The sequence below is a fragment of the Leptinotarsa decemlineata genome, unplaced genomic scaffold, assembly GCF_025532065.1.
Source record: "Leptinotarsa decemlineata unplaced genomic scaffold, Ldec_3_MD MMD2_tig00003736_RagTag_RagTag, whole genome shotgun sequence".
NCBI lineage: Eukaryota > Metazoa > Arthropoda > Insecta > Coleoptera > Chrysomelidae > Leptinotarsa > Leptinotarsa decemlineata.
The window spans coordinates 4,468,333-4,485,560 of record NW_027412593.1 but is presented as its reverse complement, the minus strand read 5'-3'; the positions used below and the strand labels follow the sequence as shown (position 1 = coordinate 4,485,560).

General features: G+C 33.1%; 1 protein-coding gene and 1 long non-coding RNA gene across 2 annotated transcripts in view; one reads left to right on the top strand and one right to left on the bottom strand.

The window, feature by feature from the left end:
* LOC111510481 (uncharacterized) overlaps positions 1 to 17,228 on the bottom strand; it is a 63,917-nt gene that overhangs the window by 41,929 nt on the left and 4,760 nt on the right. The gene's annotated exons all lie outside the window — the stretch shown is intronic.
* Positions 7,197 to 8,384, top strand: LOC111516396 (uncharacterized). Its single transcript, XR_012466142.1, has 2 exons — positions 7,197 to 7,673; positions 7,727 to 8,384. It is a non-coding gene; the product is annotated as an uncharacterized lncRNA (long non-coding RNA).

Here is a 17,228-nt window from a genome sequence, read left to right as displayed (position 1 = left end):
TGCAAACATTGGAACCGCTATGGCCAGTCACATTGATACATCCAAACCCCCCGAAATTTCCAACAGAAATAAACCTCACTTGAAAACATCATTATTTCTTCATCCGGTAACAAAAAATGAAATTACTATAATTGTATCTAGCTTAAAAACCAACACTTCTGCTGGACCTGATGGAATTACAGTTGACGTGATAAAACAATTTCACACTTTCTTCTTAGATCCGTTTTGCCACATAATTAACTTATGTTTCATGGAAGGTTCAATTCCTGATTTGTTTAAACAATCCACTACTGTACCAATTTTCAAAAGTGGTGACAAAAAACTTGCAACTAACTATAGGCCAATAACTATTATAAATAATTTCGCAAAAATTTTTGAAAAACGTTTAAAAAGTAGACTTATACAGTTTATTGATAAATATAATATTGTATCTTCAGGACAATTCGGGTTTCGCGAGAACTTATCTACTGAAAACGCCGTTAACCTCTTAGTTGGTGATATAATAGAAAGTTGTAACCAGAACAAAAAGAGTATCGCAGTATTTCTAGACCTCGCGAAAGCTTTCGATACTGTCAACCACAACATTTTGTTAGATAGATTAGAAGAAATAGGAGTTCGAGGTATCGCATTAAAGTTATTCTCAAATTATCTTTCAGGTAGAAACCAAATAGTAAAAATTAACGACTCATTCAGTAATCCACTACCCGTTACCATTGGCGTCCCTCAGGGAACAGTGATTGGACCCATACTTTTTTTAATATACATCAATAACATATTTAAAATTGAAAATATTGAAGCACAAATAACTTCTTATGCTGATGACACGGCACTACTTTTTGTTGGTGACACATGGGATGCAGTCTATGAAACAGCAGAAAATAGTTTAAAAATTCTATATTGCTGGCTAAATGCTAGCCGTCTCAGTCTAAATATCAGTAAAACTAAATTTGTGGCATTCACTACAACTTCAAAAGACCAACCAGTCCGTGATAAAATTGTGATTCATAAATTCCAGTGTGATCATTTTCCTGGTTGCTCCTGTCCTACTATACAAAAAACATGCTACATAAAGTATCTTGGTGTAATGCTGGATCAATATTTGCGTTGGGATAGACACATTGACTATACCGTTAAAAGACTTAGAAAGCTCATGTATAAATTCTACCAACTGAGGAATGTACTAAATAATAAACTTTTATTAATAATATACGATTCCTTAGCAGAATCAATTATTAGATACTGCATTACAGCATAGGGAGGCTTGAGCAAAAATTATCTACATAACCTACAGGTCATGCAAAATACGTTATTAAAAATATTACTTAAGAAAAACACGGAAGCAATTTATAGGGAGACAGGATTATTTGATGTAAGAAAACTATATACCTACCATTGCTTACTATGGATGATGAAATCTCAATTACCAGCTTTACCACACTTTCACAATACTCGTGCTAAAGCCAAGCGAAACACAGTGGTACCATTATGTAAAAAAAATCATACTCAAAGATTTATGAGTTACTACGGTCCCAAACTCTTTAATATGTTGCCTCCACATATAAAAAATATCACTAAGAACTATAAGTTGAAAAAAGAACTAAAGTGCTTTATAGAACAAAATCATGAAAAAATAAAAGACCTATTTCTAAATACATATTGACCTAAACAACGTAGATTTTGTAACAAATCCTCTAGACCTGCACAGGGTTGCTACTAACTACATCTCGCCATTCTATATAATACATGTTATAGAAGTTAAATTAGACGTTTGAATACTGTACTATATAAATATTATATATATATATATATATATATATATATATATATATATATATATAAATATATATATATATATATATATATATATATATATATATATATATATATATATATATATATATATATATATATATATATATATATATATATATATATATATATATATATCGTAATACCGCTGTGAGAATCACATCACAAGCTTGCTTAGGTGACTCACAGTGGTTTATTACCTCTTTCTTCTTTTTTCCCCTTTTTGTAAAATTTTGTAAAATTTTCTCTGTAAATTACTTGAATTACCTGATTAAATTACCTGAAATTACTTATCGTTTATACACCCCTGTCTTGTGTCTTATAAATCTTTAATTACCATTTCATATCATCTAGTAATCTAAGGAAACAAAAAGTCAACACATAGGCTTTCACGTGTCGTTCAAAAAATACACTACTGGCTAATAAACAATTTTTTTCACATTCACCCAAAACGACTTCCGAACCACCCGGTAAAAACCCAAACAACAGTACAAGTTGAGAAAAATGTTTTACAAATACACCCTAAAACATCAACCCTCGTTACGAATTTTACTGAAATTGAATATGTCCAGTGAGCGAAAAGTGGTTTGTATGTGTATACGACACGTGTATAAGAGATGTTTAGATGGTCTTATTGTCATTTCATCCGATGAATGAGAAAAAACTGAATACGAACCTCTGAAGGATTAGAAATAAAATGGTTCTCTGAAGAATTTCACAAAACATCAAAACGGGTTTTGGAACAATAATGTCCGCAATAAATGAGAAACTGTATAATATTGTACAGAGTTGAATAATTTATCAGCAACATTACCCTCGATAATTATGTTATCAAATTTTGTCTGTAATGACTATAGGTATAACGCCAGACTTTCATCTAATGTAGAATCATTCACATTCAATGACAATTACTCGATTTCTCAATTTAACCTTTGAATGACCTCGAATGAGTGCGTATCATTATACTAACCACTTGTTTCATTTACATTAGTTTACGAAAATTTAAGTTCGAGATGATGTAGCCTTGAACTTTACCGCACCCCCCGTTACAGATCGCCAATGAAATGCCGACCGCCGAGAAAAATTTTGATCTTTGGTTAGAAGTGACGTTTGGCGGTGACCTTGAATTGAAAGTGGTCAGATATATTTCGATTCGGGGGTAAAAAAGCAGGTATAAGTATAACGGTAGACAGAAATAATCAACATTTAATGCCGATTGCACTCGAAATATATTTCACTCTGGACTCTACCACGAAGTACTTTTTGGTCTGGTGTTTTTCTCAAATTCTTCAGAGAACAACTTGTTCAATTTATGACCTATTCATTTTGTAGACATTCATAATGAATATATGGTAGGGAAAAATAACTTTTGTGTTACGACCGGTTTCGGTTTATTAAATCATTTTCAAGTGAATGAGTTTACACGTTTACTTGAAAATGGTTTATTCAAACATGATAGGCATTATGCAAATTCGGGTAGAAAACCCCGACCGTAGACTAAAAAGTGCATTAGCACATTTGGGTAGATAACTCCGACGGTAAACTTTCAAATGAAGTTTGGACAACTTCGCGATTCAAGGTCACCGCCAAACGTCACTTCTAACCAAAGAGTAAAATGTTTCTCAGCGGTCGGCATTTCAAGAGCGATCTGTAACGGGGGATGCGAGTTCAAGGCTACATCATCTCGAACTTAAATTTTCGTGAATTAATGTAAATGAAACAAATGTTTAATGTAATGATACGCACTAACTCGAAATCATTCAAAGGTTAAGTTGACTCATTAATTTTTAAGAAAACGACTAATTGTCATTGAATGTGAAACATGTTAATGTCTCTACATTAGATGAAAGTCTCGTGTTATAGTTATTACCGACAAAAGTTGATAACATAACAATTATCGAGGGTAATGTTGCCGATAAATTATTCAACTCTGTACAATATTAAACAATTTTTCATTTATTGGGGACATTAGTGTTCAAAAATACGTTTTGGTGTTTTTCTGAAATTCTTCAGGTATTTTATTTCTAATCCTTCAGAGGTTGGTATTCAGTTTTATATTTATTCATCAGATGATACAACAATAATTCAATCTTAACGCCAAACACGTGCCGTATACACATACAAACCACTTTTTGCTTACTGGACATATTCAATTTCAGTAAAATTCATAAAGAGGGTTGATGTCTCGGGGGCCTATTTTAACACATTTTTCTCAACTTGTACTGTACCAAGCTAATTTCATCTCCGCTTATATCGAATATACTGTATTTTATGAATGACATGTGAAAGCCTGTGTAATGGTGAATGCGTGTGTGTCTGCCTAAGAGTGTGTTGACTTTTTGTTTTCTTAGGTTACTAGATGATATGATATGGTAATGAGGGGGTATAAACGATTAGAAATAAAAAAATTGTTTCGAGTAAAAGTTGTAGACATAGATTTATGAAAGATATTTGTATTTAACCCACATAGCAATAGATATTCCAGGTATATTTCATGAATATACATTTAAGGATATTGTATTATGCTATGAATATGCCATGGATATATATATATCTTCTGGAGAATATTCCCTGGAAGTGCTCCTGGCGAACCTTTGATATATTTTAAGAATATTCCTTGGGAATATTCTTGGAATATCTTATAATATTCTCAGAATATCTAAGGTATATTCTATTAAGAATATTCCAGGAATAGAACCCGAGGAATATTCATAAAATATTCAGGATATTCTTAGTTTATTGTAGGAATATACAATAGAGAAACACCATAGAATATTCTTTAAATATATTTTATGAATATTCTAGGAATATTTGGAATATTCCAAGAATGTGACGAGTAACCGCTATTAGGCATGTATATATTGCATTTTGATACAAGATTCACACAAGTAATAAAACACATAATATTCATAAACAAATATATTTTAAAAACAATATACACTGAAATATTTGACGTTTCAACCAATATTAAAAATAAAAAATCTAATTCAAAATATTTATTCACTGAATAAAATATTCCTGAATACTGTCATATTACAAATATCAGAAATGCATTCAAATTAGGATGTTCCTACTCTCAAACAAATATATACTAAAAAATATACTGAAATAACAACACTGTGAATTCATCAGCACTAATTAAAAAATAATAAATATATCATTTCATTGAAAAAGAAAAAGTGTATTACATCAAGAAATAGGTTAGGTTAGGTTTCTCACTTAGAAAAATAAACCCACAAATGAAGTATTTAAAATGAGTGGGATGATGGGTTCTTCAATGAATTTCACTTACTTAAAGTTATTCAAACTTTGCTCACCAGAATAGTTTTCCTTATATTTGTCCAACAATGCATCAGCCAGTGTTTCAATAGTAATACCTGGAACAAAATGTACATTAACGTTCATTATCACTATTTGAAAGTGGCACAATAAAACTGGAATAAAAATCAAATAGATATTTTTCGCATAGGTTACTTATGAACATTTACAACATTTTATGACTTGGAGAGCAACTTGCATTGTCTTGTTGAAAAGTAATCATTACATTTTCAGTTCCTTGGCGCACCTGCCTGTACCAGGTACCACTCTGTTTCCTTTTGGGCAAATTGATACTATCTTGAAAACGAGTGACAAAAATTATGAAAACAAATGATACAAAAGAATGTGTCATTCACTTACTTCTCTCTATTGAAGATACACAACTGAAATCACTCTAGTTCAAACATGTACTTAGTCAAACCAACAAATCCCACACACCAACTCTCCTCGAACCTAAAATGAGGTATAGTAGGTTAATCACCATGACTTTACTATCGATACTATTGCATTTTACTTACTTTTCTTGAAGACTGAATAGATGCAACTCTCCTGTTTGAAGATCCAAAATCAAACTATTCGCTGTACTGCAAATTGGACAACCCCAAATTATAAATGGTACACTGAACGTGACAGAATTATACTTTGATAATAACACCAACACATCATGTATTACACACGCGAACCTGCCACGTCAACCGCCATGTTGAATCAAATGTCGAATTTAACGCAAACGCAAATGTACCATGCATTAAGGGACAGCCGCTTTCACAGAGCTTATTCGACTGTCGCGCGCTACACTTCAATTGACCAATGAGGAACGTTTACTCCAATTATTCACTTCCCCATTTCTCTGTTTCCAGGATTTTTCGCTTTGTAATTAAATAATTTCAAATACAAAAAGACAAATAGGATGATAATAAACCAGTTTATTGATGCAATTGGTTCATTTATTGGCCCATTCAAATTTTTTTGTCGTTTCCAACAGTTGCTGTTGGAGCAATTCATCCAGAATCTTTGCGTTGAGTTCAAAAACTGGTTAACACTGTCAGGGTTATATACATTAGGTTATGCATTCGATTAAGATCTTCAAATATTTTTGTTTTTAATAATATTGAATTATTTGAATACGTTATTATAAGATAATTCAAAATTCCATTGTATAGAATATTCCAAAATATACCGTGGGGATATATTCTAAGAATATACCATATGGTAAATTCGATCGACAATATTCTTAGAATATTCAAAGGAGAATAATCCATTTATAGACATTCTATGCACATTCTTTCGGGAATAATCCTGCCATATTCATTCAAGCATATTGTATGAATATTCTAAAGGCATGTATATATTCCAAGAATATTCTATGAATATTTGGAATATATACGTTCGTTTTATGATATAAAGGGAATATTCCATGAATATCTAGTGCTGTGTGGGAATTCTCATTTTTCATTATGAGCTCCCACCACATAGTAACAACATCTGTCAATATATCAATGAGAGCTATATTCTGATAATTATGACTGATATACAAGCTGTCCAATAAATGTGTGACAGACCAGACCAAACTTATGTTTTTGTTAAATAGAATACTCTTGATATTTTCAGTCGAATGAATATAGGGTTGTTTGGGTTCATAGGTGGATTTGATGGGGGGCACGGGACTACGTGCCTATTTCTGGCTGGAATTGCGAATTTTGTTCGTTGCATCTCTTTCACGTACTTGCAAATGAAGATGACAATCAGCGTTTGCGAGAGCGGTACGGTCGCGGTCGGTGGAAAGCGCGAAAGAGGGCGCGTACACGGGAGTCAGGACTATAATAGTACATTCACGTTAGATAGAGAGAGAGTGCTCGTAAGCAAATTCACGTCATGCGTCGACTAGATCAGGGTAGGACTTGCAACTACTGAAAAGAGGTATTTGCGTTTTCATCGAATTTATCCACAAAATGCAATATTTCATATCGACTTCTTAGCTACTTTAGACTGGAGAACAATATTATAAACACATACTCCTAAAGAGAAGTGTTATTAGTATTAATAATATGCAGTAGGTAGTACTGCTAGACTATCACAGCCTAATACAACTCTGTGCCTTCTTCGATATCATAGCTAGCCAATCGAAACGCGAGGACAACTGTCAACATTGTTTACATGCAGTCTTATCTTTTACGTGAATAGAATAGCCGGGAGTTTCGGCGTATTGTAAGTCAGGTCGCCACAGGTCATAGCACGCTGTGTTTTTCATACGCTTGTTATAATTACGTAAACATTTTTTTGTAACTTAGTTCAATTAGTGTAGTTTTGGAAAGTAATATTACAATATTACTGTATATCATACTATGAGTGATAAAAACAGAGAAGCATAAGTGCGTTTTTCTTCACCAAAAAACAAAAAAACGAAGATGCAGTTGCAGGTACAGGGAAAGGGATTGAAATTGGTGGTGTCTCATGTGCATCCACGCTTGCGGTAACTATATCAATGCCAACAAACCCATCAGCAGCAGCTTCTACTAGCTACATGTTGCAGGAACGAGATATAGGTACCTTGCCAAAATAATCTTGATATCTGTTAATTATTTATTTTTGATTTCAGGTGCACTATTAATCAACCGGCGAGACGGATTAGTTCTTACAGATGAAGAAAGATACCAGTGGTTAAAATATACTTGGCAACCTACAACAGTTTCCACTGGTGCGTGAAGGAAAAAAGAATCGATCTTTTCAAATAAGCTGGTTGAAGGGACATGAATGGCTAGCATATAGTAAAATTGTGTGTTCAGGCACGCATATCCAGCATTCAGCCTTTAGCCTTTTTTACCCACTGTGCAAGCCACCGACTCAACTTTGCTTGTAGTACAGCCTGCATCATACCCTGTATAAGAAATGCTATAGGAGTTATATCAAGTGTAGCAACTTTCTTTCGTGGCTCAGCTCAACGAATACATCTTCTTAGAGAAGAAATGCAAGCTCATCTGCCAAAGATGGGTGGAAAAACATGAAGCGGTTTTGACGTTTTTGGACGTCTTGGCATGTCTTCCTGAATTATTGCAAACAATGGCTGATCAAGATCAAGGAAACAGAATAATTTGACGATTATCTAGAGGGATTCGCTTAATCTGACAAAAACAATTAAAAAAAATTTCAATTCATCGAACCTAATTAATTGAAAAGCTCAGAAAATAGCATGCAAAAAATAAGTGTATGTTTTTTCAGTAGAATACTTGTATTTATAAGAAACATTTTTTTTTAAATGCTCAAAAAAATTTATTTTTTATAATTAATTGATTAATTAATGGAAGAAAGAGAAATGAAACTTTCTATGTTTTTTACCACTTTCATTTGTAACTAACGTTACTGCAGTTTCGTCCTATAAGGACATTTTCAAACTTATATATTGTATAAGTTTGAAAATGTCCTTATATTATTGTATAGGTTTGAAAATGTCCCTATAGTACGAAACTTCAGTAACGTTAGTTACAAATAAAAGTGGTAAAAACATAGATAGTTTAATTTCTCTTTTCTTCATTATGATTTCTCACCACGTTGTAACGGCTACATCCATCAATTGATTGATTGATTAATTAATCATCTTCATCTTCATCATGAACGAGTCTCCGTGATCAGCTGTGATGGCGTCATGGCAACAGAATTCAGAGCGGGGACGGAGTGAGAGAGTAATAGATACAGAAAACGTGAATAGAGAATAGAGGAATAGAAATTTGAAGAGGGAAATGTAGGTATCACACAGCTGCACGCATTAAACTTTATCGACGAATTTTTGTTATTTCGGCTGGCGAAAATCGTCAGATTATATATTTTTCGATATCCTTGAATTATTTCCTTCAAAATGAAAAAAATTACCTACGCTCGAAATTGTCGAAATGACGTTATTTCTTTACAACTTTGCTGCCCTCGCCTTTCTTTAAGTCACTCTCAAATTGTCAGATTACTGGAATATACACTTTTTAGCAGGTAATTAACTCACAATACCTTAATCTGATGCTCTCGAGAATTTCTGATGATCGATTTTTTTTAACTAATCTGATCCTTTATCCCCCACAGGTGGCCATATATATTGGACTCATATTTGGTTGAGGTATTTAACCGGGTATAATGTACCCCCCTGTATATTAATCTGCCGCGCTTTAAGAAATCCCGAAATCCCCACTTGGGCTCCCCTATTACTGCCCAATACGATCCCCAGACCTCACGCCGCTACATTTCTATCTATGTTGATATGTTAAAGAACGGGTCTTACGAAAGAAACCAATGACACCAGAATACACGAGGAATAGGACTAGAGAAGTTTTTCGATCTATTACAAAATGAAGTTTGCATAGCTCAGAATGGAAGATTGTTTGAAAATGTATTGTGAATTTGTGCATTTTTGAATTATTTGTTTGTCATCCCGTTACTTATTTTGTCCAGCACTGAATGAAGAAACCTTATTGCTGCTGTTTAATTACCTTTTCATATTTTTATACTTAGAATAGGTAAAAATAGGCAATCAGTCTACACAAACGTTTTCCATTATGAGCGAGAAGTTTTGGTACATGGTTTTAGTAAGAGGAGTTGTGCGATAGTAAAGTCTCATAACTCCAAATTAAAAATATTCAAATTGACCGTATTTATGGTGAGTATTATACAGTGTGACCCATTTAAGATGGAAGCACCCTTATAAAACTTACTTTTTTTAACCGATTGGAATGATTTTTTTTGTTAGGTAGATATTCAAAAAGTCTATTAGGACACCAAATATCATGAATAAATCTCAATTTCCAGGGCCAACTAATCTTATTTTTCAAGGTCAAAAATCTAAAAATTTTCAAATTGGTAACATGTAAATTACGTTGAAATGCGTCAATCAATAAAAAAGTTATAAAGGAATGAAATTTGAAAAATATGCCGTTTAATCAACCCACCAATTCATGTTCAGGAATTTTATGAAAATTCTGTATACTCCACTGGTTTCAGGATGTCTTGAAATATTACTGATCACAGTTTCATCGAAATCTGTTCGGTAATAAAAAGTTATAAAGGAATAAAATTTGAAAAATATGTTGTTCAATGGAATTTTAGCAACGTTCTTACTACACCACTGGATTAGGGGCAATATTCAACAAAATATTATTTATTCAAATAAAATTCATGAAACGTTTACCACAACAAACTTTAGTGTCAATAATTTCAAAGGAATCTACAAAAAACTAACTGTAAGTACATTTTTCTAATTGCTACAAACTAGCGGAAAACAATCTTTTATTCACAATCAATGTAAAAATAGAAACCAAGAAGATACCGAATTGAAAAATGAATGAGTGCAATTCATATTCTGGTGGCCTCCACCAAACTTCCATCCAATTCAATGCATTTATCATATCGCTTACGAATATTTTTTAAAGTATTCCTCAATTGTTGTGGAGTAATTGCATCGCAAGCTTGCTGAATTCTGGTGCACAGTTCCACTCGATTCCTTGGTCGTGATTTGTAAACCTTTTGTGTAACATAACCCCAAAGGAAAAAATCGAGCGAAGTAAGGTCAGGCGATCTTGGTAGCCATCCAATTAATGTACTCCCCCTTCCTATCTAACGATTAGGGTAATTTTGATCCAGCCAACTCTTCACAATTCCCGCATTATGTATGGAACAACCATCTAACTGAAAATATAAATTTCTTGTTTCTGCAAGGGGAAGTTCATCTATTGCGTCCGAAAATTCATTCCTTAAAAATTGTAGGAAAATTGCGCCATTCATGTTGCCGTCGAAAAAGAATGGTCCAATTATCCTTTCATTCAGTATTCCACACCAAACGTTCACTTTTTCTGAATACTGCCTTTTACAGTTTATCACCCAGTTAGGATTTTCAGTGGCCCAATAGCGAATATTTTGTGATGAAACCACTCCATTTGTTGTGAAACTAGCTTCATTACTAAATAAAATTTTCTTTAAAAATTGCCTGTCATTAAGATACTCGCCCTGGGCCCATAAGCAGAATTCCAATCGTTTTTCTTGATCACCTAGTTCCAGAGTATGTAAAAACTTTGGTTTGAATGGCCTCAATTTATTTTTCTTCAGACATCGCCTAACATTCTCCCTAGGTAAGTTTAAATCTAAGCTGGCATCCCTCAAACTACTATTTGGATTATTTCTGAAGTAATCTAATATAGTCTGGTTATTTTCGTTCCTTCTTCGTATATTGTTCTTTAAAATATATGTGGTTACTGCTCCAGTCCGATTGAAAACTTGGTTTATTTTATGTACCGTGCTGTTACTTATGGCTGGACGATTTGGGTGTCTTTCATTGAATATTCTAGTTACTTCTCTTTCACTCCGGTAATCATCACCGGAAAGACGTATAATTTCGATTTTTTCTTGAATTGACAATTGAGCCATTATCTGTTTTTATTTTGAAACACAAATTATTCAGTTCACTAATGGTGCGTAACAAAATGACAATTTAACAAAATGACAATTCATGCGCAAATAAATAGATGAGAAACTGTAAGTCACAGCTAACTTGTTTATTTCATTAATGCATTCTGAATAACAGGCAGTTAAAATTGCAAATCTCATTTTTTGCTATTCAACAAAAGGAAGAAATCACAGCTGATGTTACCTACTGGAATTATAATAATTATTATCCATTGCATATTTTTTTCGTTATAATTTCTATTGGGAGTACATTAGACTTGTCTTATATTGTTGAAATTGTTTTCATGAAGATTAACCAGGAGTTCTCTCCTGATTGTACTTGTTTATGTATCCACTCCACTTCGAGAAATACCTATAGACTATTTTTACCATCATGATTTTCAGATGTTATAATTGTACGACATTGCAATAATCACCCCAATAATTTTTTCAATAATCAACAGTGGTGTAGTAAGAACGTTGTTAAAATTTCATTTTACAACATATTTTTCAAACTTCATTCTCTTATAACTTTTTTATTACTGAACAGATTTCGATGAAACTGTGACCAGTGATATTTCAAGACATCCTGAATCCAGTGGTGTATTCAGAATTTTCATAAAATTCCTGAACATGAATTGGTGGGTGATTAAACGGCATATTTTTCAAATTTCATTCCTTTATAACTTTTTTATTGATTGACGCATTTCTACTTAATTTACATGTTACCCATTTGAAAATGTCACAAATCCAGTGATGTAGTCAGAGTTTTTCTAAAAAAATCGCTAGTAATTTTTTTAGATTTTTGACCTTGAAAAATAAGATTAGTTGGCCCTGGAAATTGAGATTTATTCATGATATTTGGTGTCCTAATAGACTTTTTGAATATCTACCTAACAAAAAAAACATTCCAATCGGTTGAAAAATGTAAGTTTTATAAGGGTGCTTCCATCTTAAATGGGTCACACTGTATAAAATGACATGAGCTATATAATGAATTTTTAAATGTCTCATGATATTTCATAGGTAAATATCAGACATAAAGACAACGGTGAACATTTCGACCCTGAGTGTATATCAGATATGATCCCTATGCAGATTGCATACTTTATGATTTGTATCGAAGCTTGTGGCTATTCCCGCACGCAATTTCTCGTCACACCAGTGTAGTTTCTCTTTCATCATAAGCGTTTTCGATTGACCTTTGGTCAAAAATTGTGATAAAAATGACAGGTATTTTCAAAAAGTGATTGCATTTCCCCATCAATTACAACAAAAAACTTTCATAACGTTCATTTATTGAACACTCATCCAGTTCTTTCATGACTTCACCTTCTTTTCCGTTTATTTAGCGCTTATACAATGCATCTATATTTTTTTGTCAAATTTAATATGAATTTATCATTGTTGTAGCGAATGAACCTAATTTTTGTCTATTTTGCTCTCGAAATTAGCTTCATTTTCATGTTAAGGAATATACCCTGATATAATCATGATGCGCTCTCTAGTATTGTCTATATTACTTTTATCCTTCACATTATCACCTCTTCAACACTTTTTCCTACCGTGGACGTCGTAATCTCACGTTTAATCTACTCCCTTTCTAGTTCATTTAGCGCTTACTCTGCACATCTATATTATTTGTCGTACTCAACATGAATGTATCATTATTGTAGTGAATTTACATAATATTTGTTCATTTGCTTTCAAAATTCACTTCCTTTTCATGTCAAGGAATATCCTGATATCATCTAGTATTGTCTATATTACGTTTACCCTGTACAAAGTTACCTTTTCAACACTTTCCTCAATATTCAAGTGTCATTATTATCATTTCAGAATAAACTCGCTTCAATTTCGTTGGAGGTGCTTCGGAATATCATTTCAACTGTGTTTGTATCTTCCTGAAGTATCATCTTCCCTAATTTTTTTCTTGGATTTCCATGTTTTTATTATACGCCGTCAACAACTTGAACAACTTATACGCCTTCGCGTATATGAAATTCTCAGTAACCCTGCTACCCTTTCCTCTACCAGGATATCGTTTCATAAGATAATTTGACAGATTTTTGATATATACATCCTATCTTCAATTTTTAATGTTTCTATCTGAAGGGAAACGGATATTGTGCTTGAACGATACACATTTTCCCAGGTCCAGGGGAAGGGAAAGATTAAAAATCGGCTGTAATTTCCAAGGTCATGTGACGTGCGATCCGGAGTGATGTTATCGTTGCGGCTTCCGAAGTCCAATCATAGGCGGAGAGTTGAAAGGGGTTTTTACGCTGTCATGCGACGTCACACGCAACTCAAGGCCAAGTCATAGATGGAATATGTCATTTGTGTCAGTCTACGATGATTTTTCCACACATATCTTTAGGTATGAAACTTAAAAATATGTTGAACGTTAAAATTCAAATTTTCTCCCACAATCCTGTCTCGCATTATGGTTATAATTATGGCATGGCTATAATTATATTTTTATGGTTTTCATCCAAATTTGAAAGTCTCTTCCGTTAACTTGCAGCACCGTCTAACTCCAAACACGCTATTAAATGTTTACGGAATACGATATTCGAAGGGAAATATACCATTTAATGAAATTGTGAATATTTTGAAGATTGTTTTGCCGTATATGACATAGTGTGTATGTGAAGGGTTTTGAGAACTGTGATTGGTTGAAAACGAACTACCCCTACATCAAAGATGGGATATGCCAAACCTTTGTGTTTGGATTACTTCAAAGGAAGATTCCATTACAGTCAAAGAAACGTACCTCTAATATATGAGTGGATTGAACCTGAACACTTCCAACCTTACCATGAATAATATTGAAAGTCTGTTGAAGAAACAACATTTGGAGGATATAAGAATACTAAAAATGATAATTCAGCAAAATGAAGCCAAAATCAATATGATCCAATATATTCTTGGAAAAGACACCATGGGATCGTGTTTTCATGGAAACGAGAAATAGTATCAACATTAGTGTATAATTACGAAAAATTAATTTGTCGTAATCTACAATAAAATTGTCAAAAAATATTCTGTATTTTTTCTCTATATGTATAGAGTCCTCACTTACTAAAATTGGGGTCAACAAAAATGAAATGAAAATATTTTTGATTTTCAATATTTTATGGAACTTTTTCACATCCAATATGGGAGTCAATTCGATATATGACTCGAAATACTACCTAATTTTATGTATTGTCCTGAGAATCGCAGGTTGGAAGGTAGACCTCGTTGATCCTCAGCCCGCACAAGTTTCTTAGAGGACATTTTGATCAATGACATATGTGTTCTATCTAAATATTCATAATGGTATCAACTCCTTTTCGATAACAAACCTTATTCAGGTCAAAATCTTTTATAATTACCAGACAGCTATGTCTAATCCCCCAACTATCTCCGGAATTCTCTTCAAATTTATCAAAAGTAAAAACTGGAGGTACATGATCGAGATAGATGCAATGGAAATGAAAAAATTATACTACAATTGTCACTTATCAATTTTTTCGATATTCGACTGTATGTTTGACCTAAATATATGGCATTGGTATCTTCATTCCTACACATTGAAATATATTCTCGAATTTCATTTTGAGAGCGAATAGTGACGTTATTATGAAAGGGTTATTTTTAGCGTCAGATAGATCGATTATCCTCATCAATACTATTGTATGCAAAACCCTGAGCTCCCTAAACTCTTTGTAATACCCTCTTCAGCATCTCATTTTTAGTTGATATAAAGACTTGAAAGAAATATATAGATATTTTCGTCGCCCAACTTCTTTGACTAAAACCGTGTACCAGAAATTCTCGCTGATAATGAAAAACGTTTCTGTATTTTATCTACTTTTTAATTACCTCTGTCTATCGTCATTCTTATACGAGTTTCTAATGTTTCCCCCCCCTCGAATCGAAATACATCTGATCACTTTCGATTCAAGGCTACCGCCAAACGTCACTCATTCTTTTCGGGGGTTGCCATTCAACGCCTACCTGTAACATGGGTGAGCGGAAAGTTTGATATGTGAAAGATATCTGATTACTTTCGATTCGAAACTACACCATCTCGAACTCGAACCATTTCGTGAACTAATGGAAATTAAACGAGTGGTTAATGATACGCACTAATTCGAGGTCATTCATTGCTAAAGTTAACTTATATTTGGAGAAAACCACTGATTATTGTCACTGAGTGTGAATGAAACATTTTAATGATTTTCCAAGATATAAAAATCTCGCGTTATTGTTATTGAGGACCAAAAGTTGCTAAAATGATTATCGAAGGTAATGATGCCGATAATAATGATTTCATTTACTGTAGACATTATTATTTAAAAACACGTTTTGATGTTAAATTCAAATTATTTGGAGAACCAATATATTTCAAATCCTTCAGAGAAGGATATATCATCACATGATATGACAGTAAGACCGTAAGACAGTGTCACCATTAAAGTGCGCACCATATGGGAAACTTTTTTTTCGAAAAGATTCAATGAAGTTTAACTTCGGCACTTGTTTGTGCCTTAAATTTAATTTAAAATGATGCGGCCAACTGCGACCCACTGACGTTCAGTGTTTGTCAAACTCAACTTTTTTTTTTGAAAAAGCAATTTTATATCCATATGCCAAATTTTATGCCACTAGGATAAAGTTAACGTTTTGCTTATTTTTGACAGATATCCCCTTTATTTTAAAAAGCAAGTTCGGTTAATTGTCATCAATTCATGTATACATGAGTTTAACTTTTCTGATACATTTTTACTCATACGGACATTTTTAGAGATAAATTAAAAATTTGCTATAAAAATTTCAACATGACTGGTGCAAAGTTTCAATCACTTGGCTATTTTCTTAAACAAACCTTTGATTTCGAAAAAGCAGAGGCAACTAAAAAAACATGCAAATGATTTCGATAGAACTATTTTTATTATTATAAATTTCAAACAACAATAATATTATAGAAGATACAAATGGGTACAAAAAATTACTTATTGACCTGAATGAGGTTGTCAAACACTTATAGCCTACATTTCAGCATGTCGTCCTCCACGTTCAATCCAAATTATGGTCCTTCTACTGACATCTGTAACTGCATTTTTAATAAATCGGGGATTTATATTTGCACAGCACTCGCGAATGGTATTTTCCAGATGTATGTCAGTAAATGATCTACTCCGGTACACTTTTTGTTTCAGGTAATCCCACAAGATAAAGTCTAAAGGCGTCATGTCGGGTGATCTAGGTGGCCAATAATGTTCCCAGTTACGTCCAATAACTTTGCCTCTGAACATTTGTTGGAGGGACTGTTTTACAGCAACCGTGTGATGTATTGGTGCGCCATCAAGCTGAAACCATAGGTTGTATTTAATATTTGAAGGCATATTATCTAAAACTTCACTAACCTCATTATTTAAAAGGTTGAGATAACCGATGGATGATAAATTTTAAGTATCCCCACACCATACATTAGTTTCAAAGGAATACTAATCACCACATTCAACTGTGAAATTGTGATTTTCTTGGGCCCACCATCGGCAATTTTGAGAACTTACCGTTCCATTTGGAGAGAACGTTGCCTCATCTGTCTATAAAATTTTATACGGAAACTTTACATTTTCTTCTCTCTCTCCTTGAAACCAGAATGAAAACTCCAAACGGACTTCAAAATC